This window comes from Mesocricetus auratus, unplaced genomic scaffold (genome assembly GCF_017639785.1).
Source record: "Mesocricetus auratus isolate SY011 unplaced genomic scaffold, BCM_Maur_2.0 Super-Scaffold_4256, whole genome shotgun sequence".
Classification (NCBI taxonomy): Eukaryota; Metazoa; Chordata; class Mammalia; order Rodentia; family Cricetidae; genus Mesocricetus; species Mesocricetus auratus.
The window spans coordinates 1,086,130-1,111,247 of record NW_024429182.1 but is presented as its reverse complement, the minus strand read 5'-3'; the positions used below and the strand labels follow the sequence as shown (position 1 = coordinate 1,111,247).

At 43.2% G+C, this 25,118-nt stretch overlaps 1 long non-coding RNA gene across 1 annotated transcript; it reads right to left on the bottom strand.

The window, feature by feature from the left end:
- Positions 1-2,863: 2,863 nt before the first annotated feature.
- Positions 2,864-24,534, bottom strand: LOC110343777. The gene is made up of 3 exons (XR_002386106.2): positions 24,442-24,534; positions 6,587-6,649; positions 2,864-6,493 (listed from the first exon to the last, which is right to left on the bottom strand). It is a non-coding gene; the product is annotated as an uncharacterized LOC110343777 (long non-coding RNA).
- Positions 24,535-25,118: the final 584 nt, after the last annotated feature.

Sequence of the window (25,118 nt, the reverse complement as noted above, 5' to 3'; positions counted from 1 at the left end):
GTGTGTGTTTGCGTGTGTTTGTGTGTGTGTGTGTGTTCGTGCGTGTGCACGTGTGTGGGTGGGTGGGTGTATACCTGTCAGTTCCTCCCCACCTTATTTTCTTTGAGGCAGGGTCTCTCACTGGATGAGAAGCTCAGCGATTAATTAGACTAGTTGGCCAGGGAATCCCAGGGATCATTCCATATACTCAGAATGGGATTTTTTTCTATTTCCACAACCTCTTGGCTTTGATGGAACAGATGGCAGGAGTCTGAGGTGAAAGATTTTGTATTGGCTTTCTTTCAGGTGGCCAGTATGGGGTCCAGATTCTGAATGTGTAGCCAGAACAAGTCCTCTGGGTTGTCTCTGCAACCTGGTATTGAAAAACCTACCACAACCAAGGAAAGAGTGGTGGTGCATGAATGACAGCAGTGGCATTAATTAAACCAAACGCTAACTTTTCCTCTGCTGCTCATATGCAGTGATAATTCACTTAGTGGAATTAGTTCTTTGTTACTCAGAGCAATGCTCTCAACTCATGGATGTTTTCTTGAGCCAGATTTTACGGTGTATGTCAGAAATATCTCTAAATCCTTATAAGTTGTGTTTGGTTCTGTGCAATGCATTTTTTAATGCCCATGGGGCTTATCCATAAAACTCTCAGAGATGGCTGAGTTTCTCCTTCCACTTCTGAATTTGAAGAACACATATCATTTTCCATGCTGGGCTATATCCAAAGCATTAACTACAGAATATAGAATTCATGTGAACATGAGCTCTCCTGGAAGACACGGAACTATGACCACTGGCTCCACCTTCTCCAAGGTAGCCTCACAACTTCTTCTGATGCCTCCAGCCCAGCTTTAGCACTCTGGTCCTTCATGGGAGCTAGTCTTTGTAGCTATGAAGCTCTTTCATTCTAGTCCTTGATTGAGGGAATGACTGTTCCCTGAAGTCATCCCTGGTTACCTGCTTTTCCCTCCTCTGACCCCTCTGTTACCTGTTTTGCCTGCTTGCTTAAAGAGCAAGCATCTCTGTTAGTTGGATCTCCTGTTCAATCTTTCCAGAAGAAATTATTTATCTATGTATCTGTCTGCCTGCCTGCCTGTCTGTCATCTGTCATCATCAGCTATTTATTTTGTTTCTTCTTAGGCAGACTCTGAGGAGCCCAAACCGAGTTGAAACTTATGTAGCCAAGTTTGACCTTGAACTCCTGAACCTCCAGCAACTAACTCCCAAGAGCTACAGTTACAAGTGCAAGCTACCTTGCCTCATTTATGCTATGGAATACAGTGCTTTATGCATGTTAAGCAAGCGCTCTATCAACTATACCCTAGCTCAAGCCCCACCAGCGTCTCTTGAAGGTCCACCTGTCTACCTGTGATTCAAATAGCCCAGACTCACATCTCCCTGCCAGGGCTAATGCAGACTGAGGGTTCCAGACACTGATCTTCTGTATGGGTCAGTCTAGGAACAAGACACTCCCACCCAGACACTAAAGTTCTTGCAACAATGTTGCCACCTGTGTCCCCCCCCCATGCTCATAGTACTCGCATTTTAGAAGTCACATTTTCTAGCCAATTTCTAAAAGAAACCACAAGCCAAGCAACTAATAATCTTAAAGTTAATTTACAATCTCCTTTACCCTCAAAAAACACAAAATGAACTACATATAAGAGAGATTGGAGTGTAATATTAAGAACACACTTTGGTAGAGGAGGAAACGATGGGTAAGTTTCTTATATAACTTAGATGTATAGCAAGTTTTCTAGCTGTGATACAAAATGAAGATGTTACAAGGGAAATATTCAATATAAAAGTTGTGTAAATGGCAGGATGTGGTGCCACAGTCCTGTAATTCCAGCACTTGGGATTCAGAAGCAGGAGGATTAGAGTTTGAGGTCAGCCTAGTTTGATACATGTGACTCTATCTCCAAAAATAAAAAGAGTTGTGGAAAAGAATGTAACTAACATAATCTTTAGCCTGAAATATGAAAGTTATGACTCACACCACAAGGAATTAATGCTCTTTGCTTTTTAAACAAAAAAGAAAGAAACTCAGGAAAATAAACAAAAGAGAGAAACAAAATTCACATACTCAAAATTATATATATATATATAAGATGCATATAGGCACAGAAAAAATGACCTTTATAGATTAAAAAGAGGCTTGCACTTGCAAGCCCAGAGCTAAGGAGGCAAGGACAGCATGGTTTATGTCAGTTCAAGACCAGCCTTGTCTACACAGTAAGTTCCAGATGTAAGACCCTATTTGAAAGTCTCCTAAGTGACACCTTACCTCATAAATAAATAAATAAATTCAAAAGCTGTTTCACTTCCCTTATTATATGAGGAATATAAAATAAAGCTGCCTATTTCTAATGAATCTGATAAGCAAAATGTAAAAAAAAAATTGATCACGCCCTTCAAAGTTGAAGGAAATGGAGTCCTCATACATCTCTCATGGCCAATGTCCGTTTACAGAATGCACTCGCCAGTGGCTCAGAATGCCAAGTTCAAGCCTCTTGCTATGAAAACACACGTCACATTAGATAAGCTAAAATGCATTCCTTGATTTTGAAATTCATTGAGATTGACCTTAATATCCATAAGAAATGGTTGTGTACAATGATGCAGCCACTCAGGGCAACAGTACAGAGTCATGAAAATTAAAGGAGGAACGTACACAGGAACTGGTGGGTGACAAAGTTGGTGTATATATTGTATGTGAAAAAAGTGAAAAGTCAGAAAACAAAACTATATATAAATACATATATGCAAGTGTTAGTTACACACCAGACAGATGGAGTAATCATTTTTCTCCCCCATATCCTGCAAAAAATACAAAAGGCATAGGCAGTGACTGATTAAAAATGACTGTTTATAAGAGCAGAATGATAAAAACTAGAAGGATAAAAGAAATAAGATTTCTATTTGGCATAGTTTTTAGTTTTGGGAAAGAGATTAAAATATATATGGAAACAAACTAACAAACTGTGCATAAAATTGATAATGTAACCATGCAAAAGGAATGAAGAATCTAAGTTTTCAGAATATCACCCCCCCAGCTGAAGAAGGCTAAGAACATAAAATAAAAGCAAGCAATTCAACAAGATGTAAAGTTGTCAATATTAGTATCAAGATATTATATTTCCAGGCTAAGTATAGAACTAAACATAGGATGTTTTGAAGAACAGGGGTCTTTCCTAAGATAATGCCATGGACAAGACAGAAACATATGATTTTAGATTGGAATCAGAGGCATCAGGTGTGGGTGCATTTGTGTCTGCCCCCAGGGAGCAAAAGTACACATGAGTGTTTGCATATGCACCGTGGGAGTGGAAGGCAGAGTTGGATGCAGCCAACTTCATGGGAAACAGGATCCAGGCAGGATGAGAAAACAAGTTACTCCCTCTCCTGAGGAAAGGGTGAACTGTCATTTGTGAAAATTAAACATGGAGAAACACCAAGTCACATACAGAAGAACATCCCCCATCAAAGTCACAGGAAATGAGACCCTGTTTCCAGAACCGTGTGGGAGGTTGCTCAGCCAAGAGAAAAAGAGAATGTGCTCCAGAGACTGAAGGAAATAACTTCACATTCCAGCACATTTGTTCCCCATTGTAACTCTGGATGACTGGGCCCCTCGGAGCCTGGTGTCCCTTGTTCATATGGAAAAATATTGGAAGCATTGGAAAGTTGCTGATGAGGACTATGGAGAAACATGTCTATGAGATATGGAGCATGGTGCAGGTGCCCAGTGGATAGCAGCTAACATGATGGCTACTGTGAATAAACCACCAAGTCTGCAAGCTAACTGCAGAGGGAGGTATCAGTACGTCATTTCTTGGAAATCTGCACTAAAACTGGAAAATGGATACTAAAACTGTCCTTTGAATTGGGTATTCTGTTTCTCAATATTTATCCAGTGGAAGGAGACAAAGTATGCACGGGAAGATAGGAATAATTCATTTCAGCATAGAACATACTTTAAAATCACAACCGCTGAAGTATAATTAAACTGCCATTTTGATAAACTGATATAGAATCCTCCTACCTTCTAAGTACTTATCCTTACACCCATCCGATAAGTGCAGTTCTCAGCCCTCATTGGAGAAGCGTCTTTCTGCAGAGTACTGAGGGTTTTGCGGAGAACTGCAAACAACAGGGAACTATGGAGTGCCCATCTCCAAACGGGTCATCCACAACACAGCCTCTTCCCTCAGGCTCAGGGAGTAGGGTGAAAGTGTCAGGAGAATGACTATAAGAAGTCAGAGATTCAACTGCAGTTTCTGTGGAAGAGTATAGGCTGTCAATAGTTTTTGAAGGATGGGCATGGGGTCAGCCACACACCCATGTGCCTATGGACAACATCAATTGAATCCAGCAGGTTACATGCTTAAATGACTGGAAGACAGGGGGCATGAATTTCAGAGGAGGAAGATCATGAGGAGTTGGTGGTGAGGGGTGGATGTGATCAAGGTGTTTTGTACTCACGTATGAAATTCTCAAAGAATAAGAAAAAAGTCTAAATAAGATTAAACTACCCACACATGCACACTACTAAACACAGAGACCTAGGTGGACATAAAAGGTATGCACAATGAAAGTGTATAATGAGCTTCCAAGTCTCTTTTATCAGAACCTAAAAGTTCGCTCAAGAAATCCTAATAGATGCATTAGGCGTTTGTAATGCTAGAATCAGATTCAGGGACTCACCCAGGCTATTCGAGTGTCCTTGCACTGAGGTGTCATCCTAGTACTCCAAATACAGACACACAGACTTGTATCTATTCCATCATTACTGTGGTGATTAAATGAACTCTTCAAGCTAGATCACACAGGCAAGCTGTAGACTCCATCTTCAATGCATGCTCCCTTCACTTCTGACTGGTGGCTGCCATTTTTTTTAATGAAAAATGTTCCTCCTGCCACTGACACCTCTGGGTTCTTTGGTGTCCTTCTGCTGTCTGTAACACTATGGACTCATGAATTCACTGTGCTGTGCCTAAACAAGAGTCACCATTCTTTCCGTTGCTCAATTTGTCTCAGCCCTGGGAACATCTCTAACTGGTTCCAGAATCTGGTTTTTTTTTGCCTGATCCCTGAGCCCCTTCCAGGGCTCTCTGTTTTGTTCCACATTGAGAGGCATCTACAAAGCCTTAGTTTGTTTCACTGGGGACTTGATATTTAGGAACTAAGATCCGGGTGCTGAGTACAGTTGCCACTGGACTGTCAGTCAGAATCTTTCCATAGCAACCCTGGAATGTGCCAACTGACTTTTCATCTCCAAGGGAAATTTATTCATGCATCAGGATAAAAAATATTAATGTAATGAGTCAGTGTTAGTCTTTTCTGACATCTCTGGAACTCTGCTCTGCTAAAGGATGTAAAGATGGAGAACTAGAAAATAATGGTGCTGATTTATGTGAAGCTATAAGGCCCTCACTCACCTAAGCCTTGATATTCCTTGTGTGGTGACATCTTCAGTTTGAGGGATTGGAGTGAAGATAGTCATCATTTTTCAAGACCCTTGGAGTCTTAATTGAGTTCCTCAATTAATAACATGAAGCAGAGGAAGATGAAGAGTACCTGGATTGTAATTGTTCAAGCATCACGGCACGGAAGGAACCAAATATCACCAACTCTGTTTTCATAGAGATGAGATGGAGAGAAATGTGTTCTGGGGTTGGAAATTATGTGGAGGTCAATTCTACCACCTCAAAGAGGTGCGGTCTTAGATAAATGCTGAACGTCCTTGAATTTCTCTTTCTCTGGTAAAACTGTAGAAGACTTGAAAATGGACAGGATTGTTAACTCCCTTCAGCTGGGCATTGTTTGGACCTGACTCTCTGGTGGTTTGCCACTGTCTGCAGCCCTCCAATACAAAGTTACCAACCCCAAAAGGAGAGTGGGAAAACTTGGTTTCAAACAGATCCTCTGGGACAGTGTATCAGTCAGGGACAGAAACAATAGTATGAGTCTATACTCTAAGTGGATATTCTTAAGATTTGGTTTACATGCTTGCTATGGGGTAGGTGGTCCAATAATGGCCCTGTGTGTACTGGAGTGGGAAAAAAGCCAGCAGCTGCTCACTCCATAAAGCTGGGTCCCTCACTTGTTCCAAGCTGGTGCTGGAGGCCTGTAGGATTCTTGGAGACAACTGGTATACTTGCTTCACACTGGAAAGCCAAAGAAGCTGCTGTGACAATACAGATGCACTCAGCAGCAAGAAGGAAGGTTGAGTAGACAGAAGCACCATTGCTTTTCCCTTGGACCTTTCTATGTCTGGGCTGTCATGACAAGGCAATGTCCACAGCGGTAGGGAGGGTACTTTTTTCCTCCACCCCCAGTTTATGCTTCCAGGAAATATCCTCACAGACATATCTCTTAGCTGACAAGATTAACATCACAGAGAGTATCTGGCTATTTGGCATCTCCACTCTCACTGTTTTTGAACAACTTCCAACTCTATAAATTGCAGGAAAGCAATAGGGATGCAGATAATTCTCACCTGTACAAACAGAAATGAACATCATCCTGGTAAAGACACAACTGATTGTGGTTGTAACTGGCCCCAAGACTTTAGAAAACCCCTAGGTCTTACCACATGGATTCTATAATGGAAGTGCCATCCAGGCCATTACATTCAGCACATAGACATCACCACCTGCCAGAATGAAAACAAATCCATCAAAGTCCATTGATGTGGAATGTCCTTCTGTATGCTGCAAATATGTGTTGTCTTTACTGACTGATAAATAAAGCTGATTTGGTCAATGGCCAGGCAGAATATAGCCAGACAGGGCATAAAATCCAAACAGAGATACAGAGAAAAAGAAGGCAGAGTCAGGGAGAGTCAGTGGTCTCTGAAGGAGTAAGATTCAAGAACATTACAGGTAAGCCATGGCCACGTGGTGATACACAGATTTTTTTAAAATGGGTTAATTTATAAGACAGAGCTAGGCAATAATAAGCCTGAGCCATTGGCCAAACAATTGTATTTAATATTAGCCTCTGAGTGATTATTTCATAAGGAGATATGGGAGAGTAACCACTTCAGGGTGACCAGCAAGACGAAGAAAAGCATTCAACTACAGTCCATAGTTCTGGGACAATCCCTAAATCTACCAGTCTTGCCTTTTGGTTTCTGTAGTTCCACTTCTGGCTAACTGAACTTGTTACCTGAAGTATGTCAACCCAGAACGTGGGTTTTGTGCTTAAAAGCTCACCCTGAGAAAGGCTTGGTGTTATGCTGGGATCCCAAACACCCACTGTAGTCACCATCAGGCTAATAAAGACTTTCAGTTGGCTTAAACTCATGTCCGAGTAGTCTTCTCTGGTGGATATCCCAAAACAATGGCAATACAGGTACTGACACGTTTGTATGCATCAATATGTACGTTTCTGCATTCTTTTTTTTATAAATATCTGCTCTAGTTTAGTTTATGCATCTATATGGGGGTAGATGCACATCAGTGCAGGTTTACAGAGAAGCCAGAAGAGGGAGTTAGACTCCCTAGAACTGGAGTTAACAGATTATTTTTGAGCCACTTGACTTGGTTGCTGAAAGCCTAGCTCAGATCCTCTGCAAGATTAGTACACATTCTTAATTACCGAGCCACCTCTTCAGCCCAGACATTTGTGCATTCCTGATCACTCTATCCACACCCAGTTCTAACTCAGTTAAGGGCTCTCGTGTGTCTACCCAATAGATGTTCTGAATAGACCTGAATAGGCCTCACATTTCACTGTCATTAAAAAATTGAATCAAAATCTCTGACAAGTGTGTGTTTGTGTAAAACTCGAGGTTTTATCCATACAGGAAAGCTACGATTTGGTTCCATGTCTATGGGAAAGGCAAAGCAGCTCTGTTACAAACATAAGGGCCCTTCCTTATTTTTTTTCCCCTAAGTCTCAGGAAATCTAGCACTAAAAATAGTCTCTTTTGTTGCTCCCTCCTTTCCCCCACAATTTCTTTCTCTCTTTCTCTTTTCTTTCTCTTTTAAAGTTCTACAAGCTTCCAGAAGTACCACACCTTTGTACCTATCCAGGGAAAACTTATCTCAGGAAAAAAAACTAAAAAAAAAAAATCTATGCACTACTTGAAATAAGCTTGACACTAGAGGCCTACGTCACCCCCTTCAGTGAGGACTGGAGTCACAGTTCAGCTATTGCCAGTGCTTGCTGCTGCCCTTCCAGAAGACTGGAGTCTGGCTCACAGCACCTACACAAGACAGTCACACTGCCTGCAACTCCAGCTCCGGGAGAGCCAACACACTCTTCCTGCTTTGCAAGCACCCCCAGGTACATGAACATACACACATGCACATAGGATGTTGCAAGAATACTAACAGTCTTTTTTTAAATGGGATTTTAGAGGCTGGGCAGATATCTCTACCAGTAAGGTACTTGTCTCACAATCACATAAGCAGGGTTTGATTCCTAAGCACCCATTATTTCCAGGAATATGCTTGTTGGGGAGGCAGAGGCAGGTGGATGCCTGGGTCTCGCTCATCAGCCAGCCTAGATGGATCAGTAAGCTCTGGGTCTCAGGGAGAGTCCCTGTCACACACACAAAAAAAAAAACAAGGTGGAAAGCTCCTAAAGAACAGCATTCAAGGGTGTCTTCTGCCCCCACATGAACATATGTGTACATACACAAGCCTACGTACAGGGACATAGACACACACCAACACACATGTACATAGACACACCTATCTACATGTACATAGACACGTGCACTTTTTGGAGGTAAAATTTCCAGGAAGAAGGCTTTCCACTCACCCAGACACTGCCCACAAAGGAGTCAACCTAGCCTATCTGAGCCAGCACAGGGTCTTAGTTTTCTCTGGCAACTGTTGGGATCGAGAGGGGATGATGACAAGTAATGGATGAGTCTAAAGGATCCATGAAGCCTAAATTAGAAGGGCTTAACAGAACAAAGTCCGTGCATCACATTTTTTAGAGATCACAGCCATTGACAGGAGAGCTGGAGATGAACGGATGGGGAGAGATTTAGCCTTCAGGAATTCCACGGCCTTTTGAAAACACTTGAAAATGTAATATTTTCTAAAGGATTTCTTAATCATTCCTGTCTTGTCCACCATGGGGAGAAGAATGTAATGTTTGCATTTTTTCTAGATTTCTGAATCTCTGCCATTTGGACTTATTTATCCGAGTCTCTGGAGATGCCCTGTGCTGTGAAGAGAACGCAAGCAGACCCATAGCAAATACAAATCGTATTCATTTGTCCTTCGGAGCACAAACTTCAACCGTAACTAAATACAGTATGCTGGCTCTCTCTGTGCTTTTTATGAACTTTTGAAGCAGGTTTTGTGATGAATAGATTTTACAGGATTATGCAGTTATACTCCACTTTTAAATATTTCAGAAAGAAATCATAAACATGACCTCATATGTTAATAAATCAATTATGGAATGCTTCTCTCTACATATGTTCAAAATATGACCCTATCCAAAACTTCTTCAACAAGCACTAGGAAATAACTTTAAAATCTTATTTAGGCAGCCCTGGTTCTCAAAATACTGGATAGAAATCTGCTGTTCCATATAAAGGAGGAGGAGGAAAATAGTTTCTTTGACCTAAGTTTATTTTGTTTCTCATATAGTAAATATTAAAGCCATGTTGAGGGTATGACATTTGCTCCATGTTAGGTCTCTTTTCTCTTTCCTTTCCTCATTCCAAGTTGAAGCTAAGAAATCAAAGCAAGAAGACAAGGAATTGACTTGCTAATGACAACCCAGTGGCTGGAAGGTTTTGGAAGAGGCACGCCTTAGCCCTGAGCTATTTGTTTTGAACATCACTGCTGATCTGGAAGATTACGAGTGATAGACAAAAGGACAGTCTCTGTGATGGGCCTGAATGTTTGACACTTATTTGATAAGGCTGCTTTCTGCCTTTGTGGCAACTAAATATTTAGAACCATTATTTATCCTCTTCTCAGTGGGGGTATTCAAAATGTCTGTAATACATCTCTCTGTGTGTAAGAAAAAATCAAAGATTACATCATTATCTAGATAAAATCTTTTTAGTGTGTGTGTGTGTGTAAGAGAGAGAGAGAGAGAGAGAGAGAGAGAGAGAGAGAGAGAGAGAGAGAGAGAGAGAGAGAGAGAGAGCCTCCTGAGCTGGAGTTGCAGGTTATTGTGAGTCACCCCATTGTGGGTTCTGGGAACAGGGTCCTCTGTGAGAGGAGCATACTCTTAACAGAGCCATCTCTCCAACTCTAGAAATGTGATTTTAAACACATTTTGGGGCTACAGAGATGGCTCAGCAGTTTAGGAGCCCTTACCTCTTGCAGAAGACAAGTGTTCATTTCCCAAAACCCACAGCGGATATTCCACAAAATCCTGTTACTCCAGTTCCAGGGGTTCGGATTTTGGCAGGTTTCTGCATCCATGGCACATACATACGCTCAAGCACACACACATACAATATAATTGTTTGTTTTTATAGTTTTCGTTTTTGTTTGTTTGTTGTGTGAGAGAGAGAGTTAGTGAATTCTAAGACAATGTAACCACATTGCTGTTTAATTATTATTTATTTGGGTTTTATCATCTCAAATAACATCATTGACTAACCCAACACAAAACTGCTTTTCAGGAAACTCATCGTGGAGAGTGTGAATGCTGCCCCTCTTCCCTGGTGGCAGAAAACGTGCTACTTTAAATTTTTGTACATGTATTTTTTTGTGTATACATAGATGTCAGAGGACAGCTTGTGAGAGTCAGTTCTCTCCCTCCCAACACGCAGGTCCCAAAGACTGAACTGAGGTGTCAAACTAGACAGGGAGCACCCTAACCCACTAAGTCATCTCTCCAGCCCAGCACCAAATTTCTCAAGCCAGCAATTTCAAATGTTTCAGGAAAGCTACTTAAAATAAATGACTATGTCTAGCTTCTAGGAGAGGAATCCAGCCATCAAGAGTAGGCAGAAAGAGTAGCACATACTGATGCTATTTTGTTTACAAATGCTGGAGTGGTGAGTGAATAAATGCCCTGTGGTGCCTATCTGATGCTAAGTTTGATATGTTTCTTGTGTCATCTGCAAACACTGACTCAAAAAAAAATGGGTCACAGAAGCAAATATGAAATCAACTATAAAACCTCCAGAGGAAATAACAAAAACACTTGTGGCCTTTGGTTAGGCCAGATCTTAGATATGATACCAAGACTATGACTAAGGGGAAGAAATGAACTTCACTGAAAGTGAAAATTTTCCCCTGTTTGGAAGGCACCACTGGGCTAGGGATGTAGCTCCGTGTGGGAACCCATCTTTGTGGGCCTTCAGTCGTATCGAGGAGGGGGAGTGTGGATTGAGAAAGGACAGGTGAAGACGCTAAGAAAAAGACAGAGACACAGGATGGAGTCAGGAGGACAATCCAGTGACTACTGAACACTCCAAGTTTGTTCTTCAGCATTCTTTACTTACTCTTCAACATTCTCTATTCTTCAACATTCTTAAGTGCCCCAACCAAAAGGGGGACTTTGCAGAAGACTTCTTTATCATGTATGAGGAAACGACCTTCTTCCTTAATCCTCCAAACATTTGGTTAACCATGCCTTAGACTTAATTTCTCATTATCAGGCCTTGAGGGTCAAGAGTAACCACAATAAGCCCAAGTCTGTTCTTATTTAGATAAGACATCCGCTATTAAGACAAAGACCTCCTGCAGTAGCAGAGCCTTAGACCTTTAGGTCTTTTGACCTACTAAGGACAGTTTCCTCTGACTTTGAGAAAAAATGAAGCAGAGCCATCTTTGTGGGCCCTAACAGCTCAGTTGGTGGAGTGCTTCTCTGTCATGTATGAAACCCTGGATTTGATCTCCAGCATTGCATGCAAATGGGTATGGTATGCATGTCTATATGCTCAGTACATGAGATGTTGGAGGTAGGAAAATCTTCTTGCTTTAAAAAAGAAGGGAGGAAGGGAGGGAGGGAGGTGAGGGAGGAAGGGAGGAAGGGAGGGGAGGTAATAAGAAAGGAATCACTAAATAATAAAAGCATCAATCATAGACTGGGAGACTTTGCATGTTGCATATGCCTTGTTGGAAGAGGTGTGTCATTGGGGGTGGGCTTTAAGATTCCAAAATATACTAAATATTTACACATGAGCCAGCAGTGCCCACTTCCAGATATTTACCAAGGGAAACAAAAGCATTTTTCCATAGAAGGACATACACATGAATATTTATAAAAGCCTTATTCATGATAGCCCAAACTACAAAACAACTCCAATGCCTATGAACAGGTCAGGGTAGATGTGGCATATCCTTATAAAGGAATGTTACTGTATAATAAAAAGGGATGAACTAATAATTTACCCAACTTTATGACTGAGTTGTCAAATATTATGCTGGGAGAAAGGGAACACACTGTGGATCCTTAGTCAGCTTGGGTTGTTATAACAGAATACCACAGATGGGGTGTTTTAAACAAAAAAAATTGTATTTCTCATTGTTCTGAGGATGGAAGGACAAAGACTGAGGCACTAAAAGGATGATTTGGTGCCTGGCAGGGCCCTTTCTGATTCCTTTTGTGTCCTTACATGGTGGGGGGGAGGTAAAGAGCTACCTGGAATCCCTTTTATGAGGGTGCTAAGTTGGGATGGGGGCTCTACCCTCAGGAGATAAACCACTGAAGTCCTATTTGCTACAGATTTTAATGGGTAAATTAAGAAAATGCAACTAATCTACTAGAAAGTACACCAGGGAATGGGAATTTGGGGAGTGGGTGGAAGGTATTGAAGAGTATATAAAGACATCCACATTGTTCTGTCTTAACTGTGGGTATATCCATATGCCCAGCTATCACACTGGACACTTTAAATGTATACAACATGTTTATCTTAGAGTTTCTATTGCTGTGAATGGACACCATGACCATGGCAACACTTATAAAGGAAAATCATTTAATTTGGGTGACTTGCATTTTCATAGGTTTCACCCATTATCATCATGGTGTGTGACATGGTGGCATGCAGGTTGACTTGGTGCTGGAGAAGGGGCTGAGAGTTACACATCTGTACCTGTAGACAACAGGAAGTGATCTGAGTGTCACACTGAGCAAAGCTTGAGCAACGTAGACCTCAAAGCCCACCCCCCACAGTGACACACTTCCTCCAGCAAGGCAACATCTACTCCAGTAAAACCATACACCCTAATAGTGCCACTCCCTGTGAGTTTGGGGGGAGAGGACAATTACATTCACACTACCACAGTGTTTTAGGTCAGTTATATCTTTACAAAGTTGCTAATAAAAAAAAAAGGAAAACATTGGCTGGGTTATAGCTCAGGGGAAGAGAGTTTTCTTAATTCAGATTAATTCAGATCCTGGGTTAAATCCCCCCTCCAGTTCCTCACAAACAAGTATGGAAGCAAAATAAAATAAGACAAATGTCACTTAGCAAAAAAAGACTGAGGAAAGTTCTCACCAACTTAATATATCACTGCTAGCAAGAAAAATTGCCTCATGCCATAGAATTGAATAAGTTAGACTTTTATTCTTCCACTCCAAGACCTAACACCTGCAGCTGCCACTATCACAGCTGTGGCCACCACAGTGGGAACCTACATGGTGCCTCCATTTACTCCACTCAATGAGAAATCCCTGTGGTCCCTTCTTTGCCTGAATCACCAGTTGAAAAGTCCAGGATGGTTTAATACAATTGCACTTCTAAAACATCTATAATGTGGAACCCAACACACACACACACACACACACACACACACACACACACACACACACACACCCTTGGGCCAGTCCATTCCAATCTCTCTCTCTGGACTATACTATCCTTTCCTAAATAAGCTCCTTCCTAGACTGTATCTCCCAGCTGAATTCCTTCGAGAAGACAAAAACAGAGGAGAATCCTCTCACTCCCAATATTCCACTCTATCACATGGTGGAAGCCATCTCCTTGTCACTGTGTATTCTCAACTCAGTCAGGGTTCAAGCAGGTACCATGACTTCCAGGATGAGGTGAAATGGGAGTTAATGGATAAGATATAATGGATAAGAGAATAAGATAGGGTAATCTGAGAGGGAGGGGGGAGCATGGAAGGGAGAGGAGGAGAGGAAGCAGATGGGATATGATGGGAGAGGATAAGACAGAATGGGGAAATGTAATGGCATCAGATGAGATGGGATGGTAAGGTTAGGCGAGAAGAATGGACGGGAGGCAGGGGATGGTACAGGAAGAGATGGGACAGAATGAAACAGGGTGGAAAAGATGAATGATGGATGGGAGGAAAATAGAGAAAATAAAATGAGTTGGGGTTTGATGGAATAGAAAGAACTCTGGCTAACTTTCCTCTTTTTCCTTTGCTCCTTTTTGAAGTGCCAAGAGTCTTATAAACCCCCTTCAGCCTAGAAGACTTGGCTACTTTAGTGAGCCCATGCTTAAGCTGGATAAAACCAAGTGTGATCTTCTCTGTCCTCAGATATATGAAGAGGTAATGTGAACGCCAAATTGTTTGTCAGAGCAGAAGAAACTCAAAACACATAGCTTCCATGGCTTCTTTTTTATTTTATTTTATTGATGATTGTGTGTGGCCATGGGTACACATGCAACAGCATGTCTAGAGGTCAGAGAACAACTTTGTGGAATAGATTTTTCTCCTCCCATGTTTCTCTGGGTTCTTGGAACTGAGCTCAAGTCACCCAGGGTTTTGTAGTAAGAGCCTTTACCCAGAGAGCCATCTCATCAGCCCCTCCTCTTGAATAAGGATTGCCATCTGGGCTGAGAGTCTGAACCTGGAGTTAGGAATGGATGTGGAACCTCCGTCCATGGATCAAATGCCGCCATTCTTGTCTACATGAGCTTGAACAACTGTCTTACCCCAGTGGAGGTCTGTTTTCTCTGCTACCCAGTTTCCATCTATCACTCTCCTGGTGAACATACCTGCTTCTGCTTATACCCAACCCACCCTTGCTCTCAACTCCTGGACCTCCAGCATCTCTATTCTTGACTCCAGAGGAAGTACTTGAAGTAAAACCGAGTGAGCCACTCAGGCTACCACATTCCCACAGACATGGTCATTGCTCTGAACTGGCCCACACAGTAAAGCCATTGACTCCATCAACACGCCTCTAGGTCCCCTCCTGCTTCTCCCATTCCAACCCCAGCCCCCGTGTCTCTAGATGTGGCTGTAATGTACAGTATCACCCAAGTCCCTGAGTCTCTAGATTAAGTTGGGGCTCTGTGGGGACCGAAGCATTTCTTCTGGGTTGGGGAAGGGGTGCTTTCTCTGTGTCGTGGGGGCAGTGCCTGTTTCACACTACTGATGCCCATGTGCTAATACCTAAGTGAATGATGAGTTAAGAGAGTATTTCGTCTTCCCAAATCCTAGCTCAGAGTTTGCCTTCAAGTGATTGGTTGATGAGTGAATAAGTATCTTTTCATCCTGATATCCCCCCTCTGTGCTCCACCAGCTCCCCACTTTCACAGATGCTGCCTTAGTCCTAAACGCATCAGTTGAGATGTCTACAAAGACATGGCCAGTGAAGCTAGCTCCCTTTACAACCTTACTGTACTTTAATATGCCCACTGGGCTTGCCTCTCCCTTTTCCCAATCATATCAAAAATGTTAATTTCCTCTAGTGTAATTCTGAAGCCTTCTGGGGCGAATAAAATACAGAATTCTAAGACAAAGAGTCCAAGCCTTTAGCTGAGAATAACCCCCATGAAGCATGTTTTCATTTGATTATTTGTTGACTAAAATCACAGCCTTGTCTATATACTGTCTGAAGAGCCCACAAAATGGGTTGTGACTAAAACCACTATTTGCTTTTGGCTGTACATGGCAAAATTTGATTTGCAGTGATAGGATTTCCAGTCTGATAGCACAACTGCAATTTCTCTAGTTATTTACCTTTAAATCTCAGTATTACACTTGCTACAGATGATATATGAAAGTAAAATATTTGCACAGCAGTGTGATTCAGTCCGGAGCAGACGTGGTTCTGCACCTAAGGGAGAGGCGGGGGGTTTAGACTCACATCATCTGGACCAACATTTTTGTAGGTAAGAAGCAAGCTTTAGTGTTGTGTGTATTCTGTGAGTGTGTCTGTGGTGAGGTCACTGCCCTGGTGGCAGCTACTGACAAATCCTGCGAGCCTGTGACATAATCAAAATCCCGGCTTTGGTTTGCTCGGGGTGAGAAGGCAGATAATGAGTTGGTTTTTCAATACAGTCTAAGTTCCTTGCAGTGTTTCAGGTTGACATAGGTACCAACGCCAACCTGAAGTCTCCCAGAGTCTTTGGAACCTTCTGGTAAATGGGGAATGTTGACAAATCTGCCTTCCTTTGCAAAGATGGCCAGGGTCCTTTCCAGAGCTACAAACTTAATCTCTCATCTCCCTCGCTCTCCTTTCTTTCCCCATACTCTCCCTGTCTCCCCCAACCTTTTCTCTTTCCCCATTCTATATTCTCTCCCCTGGCCCCTTCTTGGAGTAGGGCCCTGCCGTTCTGTGTGAAGGGTTTGAGATGTCTGTGTGCCCGGGGGAAGTCTCTGCCTATCAGATTGTGATAGTTTTAAACAGCTTGTTAAGGAAAACCAACTTTAATTTACTCTAAGAAAAGCTCATTTTGTTGCTAATTTAATTTGAGTAAAAGGCCTTATGTAGAACGTGCCCCAGGAATTTCTATAAGATCTATTTATCCAACCCAGGGGGATTATCTCACTCTTATAAGCTAATCCTCTTGAAAAGTATGTCTTCACGTGGAAGCATGTGATATTCTGTACGTTGTGGTGTTTGATGTGGAATAAATGAGGCACATTGCAGTCTCCGGTCACCTGCGACTCAGCCGTTGGAATGAGCTGTTAGAGAGTGGGGGCACACCTACCCAGATTTCTTCCCAGTGTCAGGAAGTCAAGCAATGAATTTAATGTGATTGCAAGGTTGACATATAGAAATTGGCTGCAATGAATTCAATCAATAAATATTTGAGTTGCTTCTGTGTACCAGGGAGAGATGTACATGCAAAGGTGAGGATACCAGAGCCTAAAGCAGCTCATGAAAACGTAAGAAGTCAGCCACAGAACAGTCAAAGAAAACAAAACGTAAATAGAAGCAGGCAGCGATTGGAGCTACAGAGAAATGTCAGGCTGGGGGGAAGCGCAAAGGGGGCCAAAGTAGAGTTGATATTTTAAGATGAGGGGTCCAGGATGGCCTCTCTGGAGACACAGCATTCTGTCAGACAATAGAATGGAGTGACAGGAAGTCGAGCGGGAAGAGACAAGCTTTCGAGGCAGAGAGTACTGCAAAGGTCCTGAGGAACGGGCAAGGAAGCCAGGAAGTACAGAGTCAGTACACACAGGAACATTTTGGTACTGGTGAGGACATGGGATTTGGGTCTAAGTGTTATGAAAAAGAAAGCCAGGAATACCTCTCAAATGAAAAAAAATGAGCTTACATTGAAAAAAGCCATGGGCTCAGCATGGAGAAAATGGTTGTTGCATAGGAAAAGGGATCACACAGGAGTAACTAGCTCAGCAAAGGGAAATGGCCTGACATGGGGAAAACTTACATCAGAGTTCTTTGTCTGATCTGCTGCAGCTTTAAGTTCAGAGCAAAACTGGGCAGAGTATGCAGTGTTCCTACATACTACTGCCCAAATGCATGACCTGCTCTGTGGACAGTCCCACCACAGAGGCACAGTTCTTATAGTCCATTAACCTACGCTGTCCTGTCATTGCTACCCAAGGCCCCATGTGCACACTGAGTTTCGTTCTTAGCGTTGACCTTGTGTGTGTTTGGGAAAATGCATAATGACATACACTTGTCAGTGTGGCATCACACAGGACAGATCACTGCCCTAAAATTCCCCCTGTGCTCTCCTATCCATGGCTCCATTACCCCGAACTGTTAGTAACTACTGATGGATTTTGCTTCAGCTTGTCTACCAAATAATCATATAGCTGGGATTACACGGTATGCACTATCTGAACAATGTCATTTTTTTGTTTGGTTGGCTTTGGTTTTGTTTTTGTTTTTTTGAGACAGCGTTTCTCTGTGTAGCCCCGACTGTCCTGCAACTCACTTGCAGACCAGGCTGACCTCAAACTCAAGAGCTCTGCCTGCCGTTGCCTCCTGAGTACTAGGATTAGTCTTATGCCAACATACCCAGCTTGAAAATGGCTTCGTTTGTGTGGCCATTACGCATTCAACGTTCCTACTGACCTCTCCAGGCTTTCTTTGTACTGATGATTAATATCATGTTATCTAGATGCACCTTGGTTTATTTTTTTCACCTGAGGTGTCCAAGTCAGCTCCAGATGTTATTTGACGTAGCCTAGATTCATCTGAAGGGGTCTCATTTCAAAGACTGCACATATAAGGTTATCCTGTGGCCAGGTCTATTAGGGATTTTTCTTGATAAATAGTTGATGTGGGAGAGCCTAGCTTTGTGGATAGCACCGTCCCTATGCAGGTGGTCTTGGGCTATATAAGGAAGCTAGCTAAGCATGAACCTTCAAGTAAGTCAGCAAGCAGCCCTTCCCCATAGTGTCTTCCTTGTTTATCTGACCTGACTTCCTTCAGTCTGTGTCTTGGAAACGTCAGTTAATGAACGATCCCCCCACACACCCCAAGTTGCTTTTGGCCACAGTCTTTTGTCACAGCAACAGAATGGAACGAGAACACCAGGCTGTGAGAGTTATTCCCATGTTTTGGCAGCCATGAATTCAGCTGCAGTCCATGTGGGTAAATATCAAGGAGCAGTGTCGCCAAATCACAGGGTGAGGGGTTGCATAGGTTCACAAGGAACTGCCGAACCCCTTCCCCATCAGGACTGTCCCCGTCAACCATGACTGACAGCTCTTGTCACATCACACTCTCACCAGCACATGATGTCGTCAGCATCTCCGGGACACTGCCTCTGTTGTCATTGGCTGTCTTATTCTTTATTCTTTTGGGGTGGTCCAACACCTAACTCCCAAATAGATCACACATGGATTCTTATCCTTTCTTGCAAACTCCTTTGCTTTGCTTGTTTCTACCCAGCTTTTCTTAAATTATCCCATCTACCTTTTGCCTCTGGGCTTTTTCCCCTTCTTACATCTTCTGACATCTTATCTCACTTTTACACTTACTCCATGACTGGCTGTGTAGCTGGGTGTCTGGCCCCTAGCATCCTCCTCTCCTCTCCTTGTTCTCCCGCTCCCCCCTCTCTCTGCTCCCAGATTTCTCCTCCTATTTATTCTCTCTGCCCACCACTCCCACCTATACTTTCTCCTGCCTTGCTATTGGCTGTTCAGCTCTTTACTAAACCAGCAGGTGTTTAGTTTAGGCAAAGAATCACAGTTTCACAGAGTTAAATAAATTCAGCATAAACAAAGGTAACATACCTTAAAGTACTTTTCTACAACAGCCTCAAAGTGATATATACCCACTAGGAATATTGTGTATATTTTTACAGCAACCTTTCAAGTCATAGTTTATCAGCACCATTGCAGGAGTAAGAAAACATCAGGGCTTATATCCCCATTCTTCCATTACACCCAACAGAAGACAAATTTTAAATTTTCATTTTTAAAACAACCAAATTTTACATACCAATCACAGTTCCCTCTCCCTTCCACCCTCTCTCTTCCCCTACCTCCTCCCCATCCCACTCCCCATTCACTCCTCAGAGAGGGTGAGGCCAGGCCTCCCATGGGGAATCATCAAAGTCTGTCACATCACCAAACCTCCCCCTCCCCCTTGTATCTAGGCTGAGCAAAGTATCCATAAGGAATGGGCTCCAAAAATCCAGTTCATGCACAAGAGATAAATACAGGCTCCACTGTCAGTGGCCTCACAGACTGCCCAAGCCCCCCAACTGTCACCCACATTCAGGGGGTGAAGTTCAGTCCTATGCAGGTTCCCCAGCTATCAGTCTGGAATCAGTGAGCTCCCACTTTCTCAGGTCAGGTGTTAGCACTCAAGAAACTACACACCAAAACACCAAATAATCCAATTAAAAATGGGGTACAGATCTAGATAAAGGATTCTCAACAGGGGAATCTCAAATGGCCAAAAGACACTTAAGGAACTGCTCAAAAACACTAATGAAAGATTATGCTGGAGAGGATGTGGAGTAAGGGGAACACTCCTCCATTGCTGATGGGAGTGCAGACTTGTACAGCCACCGTGGAAATCAGTATGGCAGTTTCTCAGAAAATTAGGAATTGATCTACCTCAAGCCAGCAATACCATTCTTGGGAATATACCTAAAGGATACACACACCACAAGGACATTTGTTCAACTATGTTCAAAGCAGCATCATTTGTAATAGCCATAACCTGGAAGCAACCTAGATAACCCTCAACTGAAGAATGGATAAAGAAAATGTGGTACATTTATACAATGGAGTAGTACTCAGCAGAAAAAAAACAATGGAATCTTGATATTTGCAGGAAATGGATGGAACTAGAAGAAACTATCCTGAGTTAGGTAACCCAGACCCAGAAAGACAAACATGGTATGTACTAACTCAAAAGTGGATATTGGACTTTTGCAAAGGATAACCAGCCTAGAGTCTACAAACCCAGAGAAGCCAGGAAACAAGAGGGCCCCTAATTAGAGGCATACATAGACCTCCATGAGAAGAGGAAATAGAGAAGCTCTCCTGAGTAAATTGGGATCCTGGGGGTGGGAGGTAGGGGAAAAATGTATTATAGCTTCATATAAATGGGAATATACTAGCTCATGAGGCTTTGTAGTCCAATATAGTCAAATGCTACACAGAGGGAACCTGGAAGATGATATAGTGAATGAAAGCATTTTTTGTAGAAGGGTAAGGGCCTGAGTTTGAATCCTTCACATCCATGTAAAAATCTGGGCATAAGCATAACTGTGTGAACACCTATAGCCATAGTACTGTGTGGGGAAACATGGAAGGATTATTACGGTTTGCTGGCTGTCAGCCTAGCTTCATGCTTATGGACTCTGTCTAAAGGGGATAATGTGAGCATGATAAAACAGGACACCCAGCATCATCTTCTGGCCTCCACATGTCAGGAAAGTATATCATCATCATATCACACACACACACACACACACACACTAGCTACATAGAGTAAGTGACATTTGGGGAATGAATGATGTATCCCCAACATAATTGTTTTCCCTTGATTTCTCAGGGTTGGCTTTGCTTTGGGGATCTGCAGAGTGCCAAGATATTTGCAGCAGCTCCAGGTTCCTTGTAGAATCAAATTATTGTCTCCAACTGGAAAGGCCTCCTTCTCATTGTTCAAACCAAAGACTGAAGGTACAATCTGATGGGGGAAATGTAGCTTCAGCTACTGCTGCATTTGGATACATGTTTGGGTGCTGCAAAACAGGTTTGATCTCTGTCATCATGGAAAAGAAATCTAAGGAACAAAGAATCATCCAGATAGAGTAATTAGTAACACACTAATTTTAAAAAAATTACGAAGCAAAAACACAGAATGCTTCAAGGCATACGACTGGCAAAATATGGTTCACAGACTCAGTATGGTCCAATATCTCTTTTTCTAATGAATCACATTCCATGCTCTTCATTTGCTTATTATCTATGGTTGCTTTCTGCTGCAGCTGCAGGGTTGTGTATTTGTTACAAAGACCACATAGCCAGGAAAATCAGTAACACTCTTGTTCGGATCCTTTATTTAAAAAACAAAAATGTTACTATTCGAGTACTGAGAACATCTAACCAAAGGAACCTCATCTCACAGATTTGGGGTGGGACAGAAGATTCATACTGGGGCGTCCCAGGTAAGTCTGTGGAAGGCTGAGGCAAAGTGGAAGGTCTGTGCAGCTCTAGAACGGAATATGTGTTCTGCATTAGTGGGAGGGCTCAGAAGAAATAAGGAGAGCTATTGGAAGCTTTGCACAGTGCAGGTGGAAGATGACAGAGCCCAGATTAAAGGGTAAAGAAAAATACGAGATAAATTGAGGTCTGGGGTTTGGTTGGGTGAAAGTTGAGTGAGAGGTGGGTGTGATGGGATGAAGAGCTAGGCGTGGGGGATAGCACCTGTGATCCCAAAACTAAGAAGGAGGGCCGAGTTTGGTACTAGCCTGAGACAATGATATGGCATTTCATAAAGCAAAATGAAACAAAAGGATGACGGAGATGCAAGAACAGAAGGCCAGGGTTAGGGCAGCCCCTCCATCAGCCCAACCTGAGTGTGTCATCGGGCCAGTCAGTAAGGTGAGTGAGCGCTCATTCAAGATTGTGCTACATTTTGGATCAGCATGAGGTGGAGGGTTGCAAACCACACTGAGCCTGAGCTTCCGTGGAAAGTTGAGCTCCACAGACCTGGAGCCAAGGGTCTCTGTACCCGTCAAGTGTCTGAGTATCTCTTTCTGTCATTCTTCCCCAATGACAGAAAGATGGCGTGAGAGTACGCTGCTCTTTGCTACACAGGGTGTCCTTGGCCCTGAACACAGACAGGCAGAACTAGCCCCACACTGAGATGTCCTTGAAAGGAAATAAGGCTCGCAATCTTTCATGAAGGCATCTGCCATTGAAAATAGTGTCTGACACATAAGGGAAATTTTAGGTTCCCCTCCAAATATGGTACTCTGTGACAGAAAAGGCACAGTGCAAAGCAAGAGGAGAGGAGACCTAGTGACACGTTCAAAAGTCCCGGTGGCTTCCTGTTCCCAAAGAAGTCAAGCATGCTGACCCATGTTAGCAGTGTCATAGCCCAAGACAACTCATTTCAGAAGTTGCAATAAGTGCAAAGATTGTCAACAGTCTGGAAGTCCTTAATCAGAACCTATGATTCCCTTCGTTGGGAATGACGCATTTTGAAGATGCCGCTTGGATTAGGACATCCCCTTAAGAATGGAGATTGCAGCAGACGACACACCTTTTGACCAATCAGTGTGCCACAGCATTCAGATGGCAAACAGGGGAAGTTCTCTCTTGGTCTGCTCTGCTGAGACCTTTCCCTTCACCAGCTTCTTAGTGCTGCTACCCCGAAGCATTGTCCCTCCCTGTTCACACTGCCCCACCCTGCTCTGGTGGCAGATAGGGGTGGTGGGATCCAGGAGGCTCTGGATCTCTTACTGTTGTCCCGTAAGTGAGGTGCATTAAGAGACCACCCTGGTCTTGGCCACCACTGAAGAATGCACCTACTCAAATGACTTTATACAAGAGGCCATAAGCAAGGTACTCCCCACTCGGCTTGATGATGTCCCCGGATACCATCATGCCTTAAGCCACTTAAGCCAAAGTGGTAATGAGGCGATGGCTCAGTCATTCAGTAAATGCTGACTACATGGTCATGAGGACCTAGGTTAAGATCTGCACTGTCCTCATTAAAAAAAAAGCCAGGAACCATGGCACATACCTGGAATCCAGCACTGGAAAGGCAAAGAAATGCATCCCTTGAGTTTGTGAGATTTTGAGTGGAGGAAAGGGGGTTTTCATAGGGTCTTAACAGAACCTAATTGTCTTCATAGAACCTACTCCCAGTAACTGATGGAAGCAGATGCAGTGTGACCCATAGCCAAGCACTTTGGGTCCAGCTCCTAGAGTTCAGTTGAAGAGAGGGAGAAGGGAATATATGAGCCAGGGGTGTCAAGATCATGATGTGAAAAACTACAGACAACTGACCCGAGCTAATGGTAGCTCCCAGACTATGGACTGACAGCTGGGGATCCTGCATGGGACTGAAGTAGGGCCTATAAATGTGGGTGACAGTTGTGTTACTTGATCTGTTGAGACGGGGCTGGCAGCATGGCCAGGACCTACCCTGGGTGCATGAACTAGCTTTTTGGAGCCCATTCCCTATGGGGGAATATCTTGCTCAGCCTTGAAACAAGGGGAGGGACCTGGTCCTGCCTCAACTTGGTATGCCAGACTTTGTTGACTCCACAAAGAAAGCCTTGCCCCATCTGAAGAGTGGATGAGGGGACAGGAAAAGGGGATAGAGGGGGAACTGGGGTTAGTATGTACAATGAAAAAAATAAATAAATAAATAAAGATACAAAAAAAGTAGAAGAACATGGGATTTGTCATGAAGGAGTGGGTTAAGTAGATGCCCAGTCTGAAAATTACTTGCCCTGTAAGCATGAGGAACTGGCTTTGGTCCCACAACCCTCATCAGAAACATTTACAGTCCCATCAGAGACAAGTGAATCTCTTGGCCTCATTGGCCAACCTGCCTAGCCTAGACTACAACACTAAGAGACCCTGTCTCAAGAACAAGGTGCATGGCTCCTGAGGAATTACATCTGAGGCTGACCTCTGGCCTCCACAAGCATGTGCACACACACACACACACACACACACACACACACACACACACACACACACACACGAGAGCCCACATACAAACTAGTATGCACACACACACACACAACTACACACACAAGCAGAACACGGGCGTCAGAGATCACTCTTTGGCAGTTAACCAGGACCACGGCCCATACCGTGGGTATAAAAGTCACTAAAGGGAACTTACTGGTAGGCTGCTGGGGGGTGGGAGAGGACACACATGACCCTGTGACTTAAGATTCAGGCTCTCTCCAGGTACTATGATCAGACTCAGGCAGTTGGGAGGACAGGATCACAGCGGTGCCTACTTAAAATAATTCTCAGCCAGTCAAAAGATATTAACAGAAGGTCCTCCCACAGGAAATGCTAAATAGCCCCACACTGGGTGCCAATTGAAGGCGGGGGTTAAATGAATCCACCAAACCCAAGACAAATGACAAATAGGTATTTATTAGGGAAGCACTTACACAAATAATAGTAAATAACCACCTCAGTCTTCCTGCTCCAGAAGATGCATGCAGTCTCTGCCCTTCAGATGCTCTCACCACAACCCAAGAGATCGAGCCATCCCCTTCTCTACCTTATTGGAGGGTCAAGTCTGAACACCTGAAACCAAGCCCATAGGATATGGCCACCACTGTGAGTTCACCGGCAAAGCAAGATGTCACTACAGTGTCTCTCTTCTAAAAAGTTCAAATTCCAAGGAACAAAGCTTGGAAGAAGCTAGTGGTCTGTGACTCAGGGAGAGCAGGGTTCTCCATGACAGCTCCAATGTCAGGTGTCATGAGAGGGGACAATATGGAGACACAGTGATTCTACTCCCATCTTATACAGCACTGGGTGACACCCTGGCCAGCTCTACCC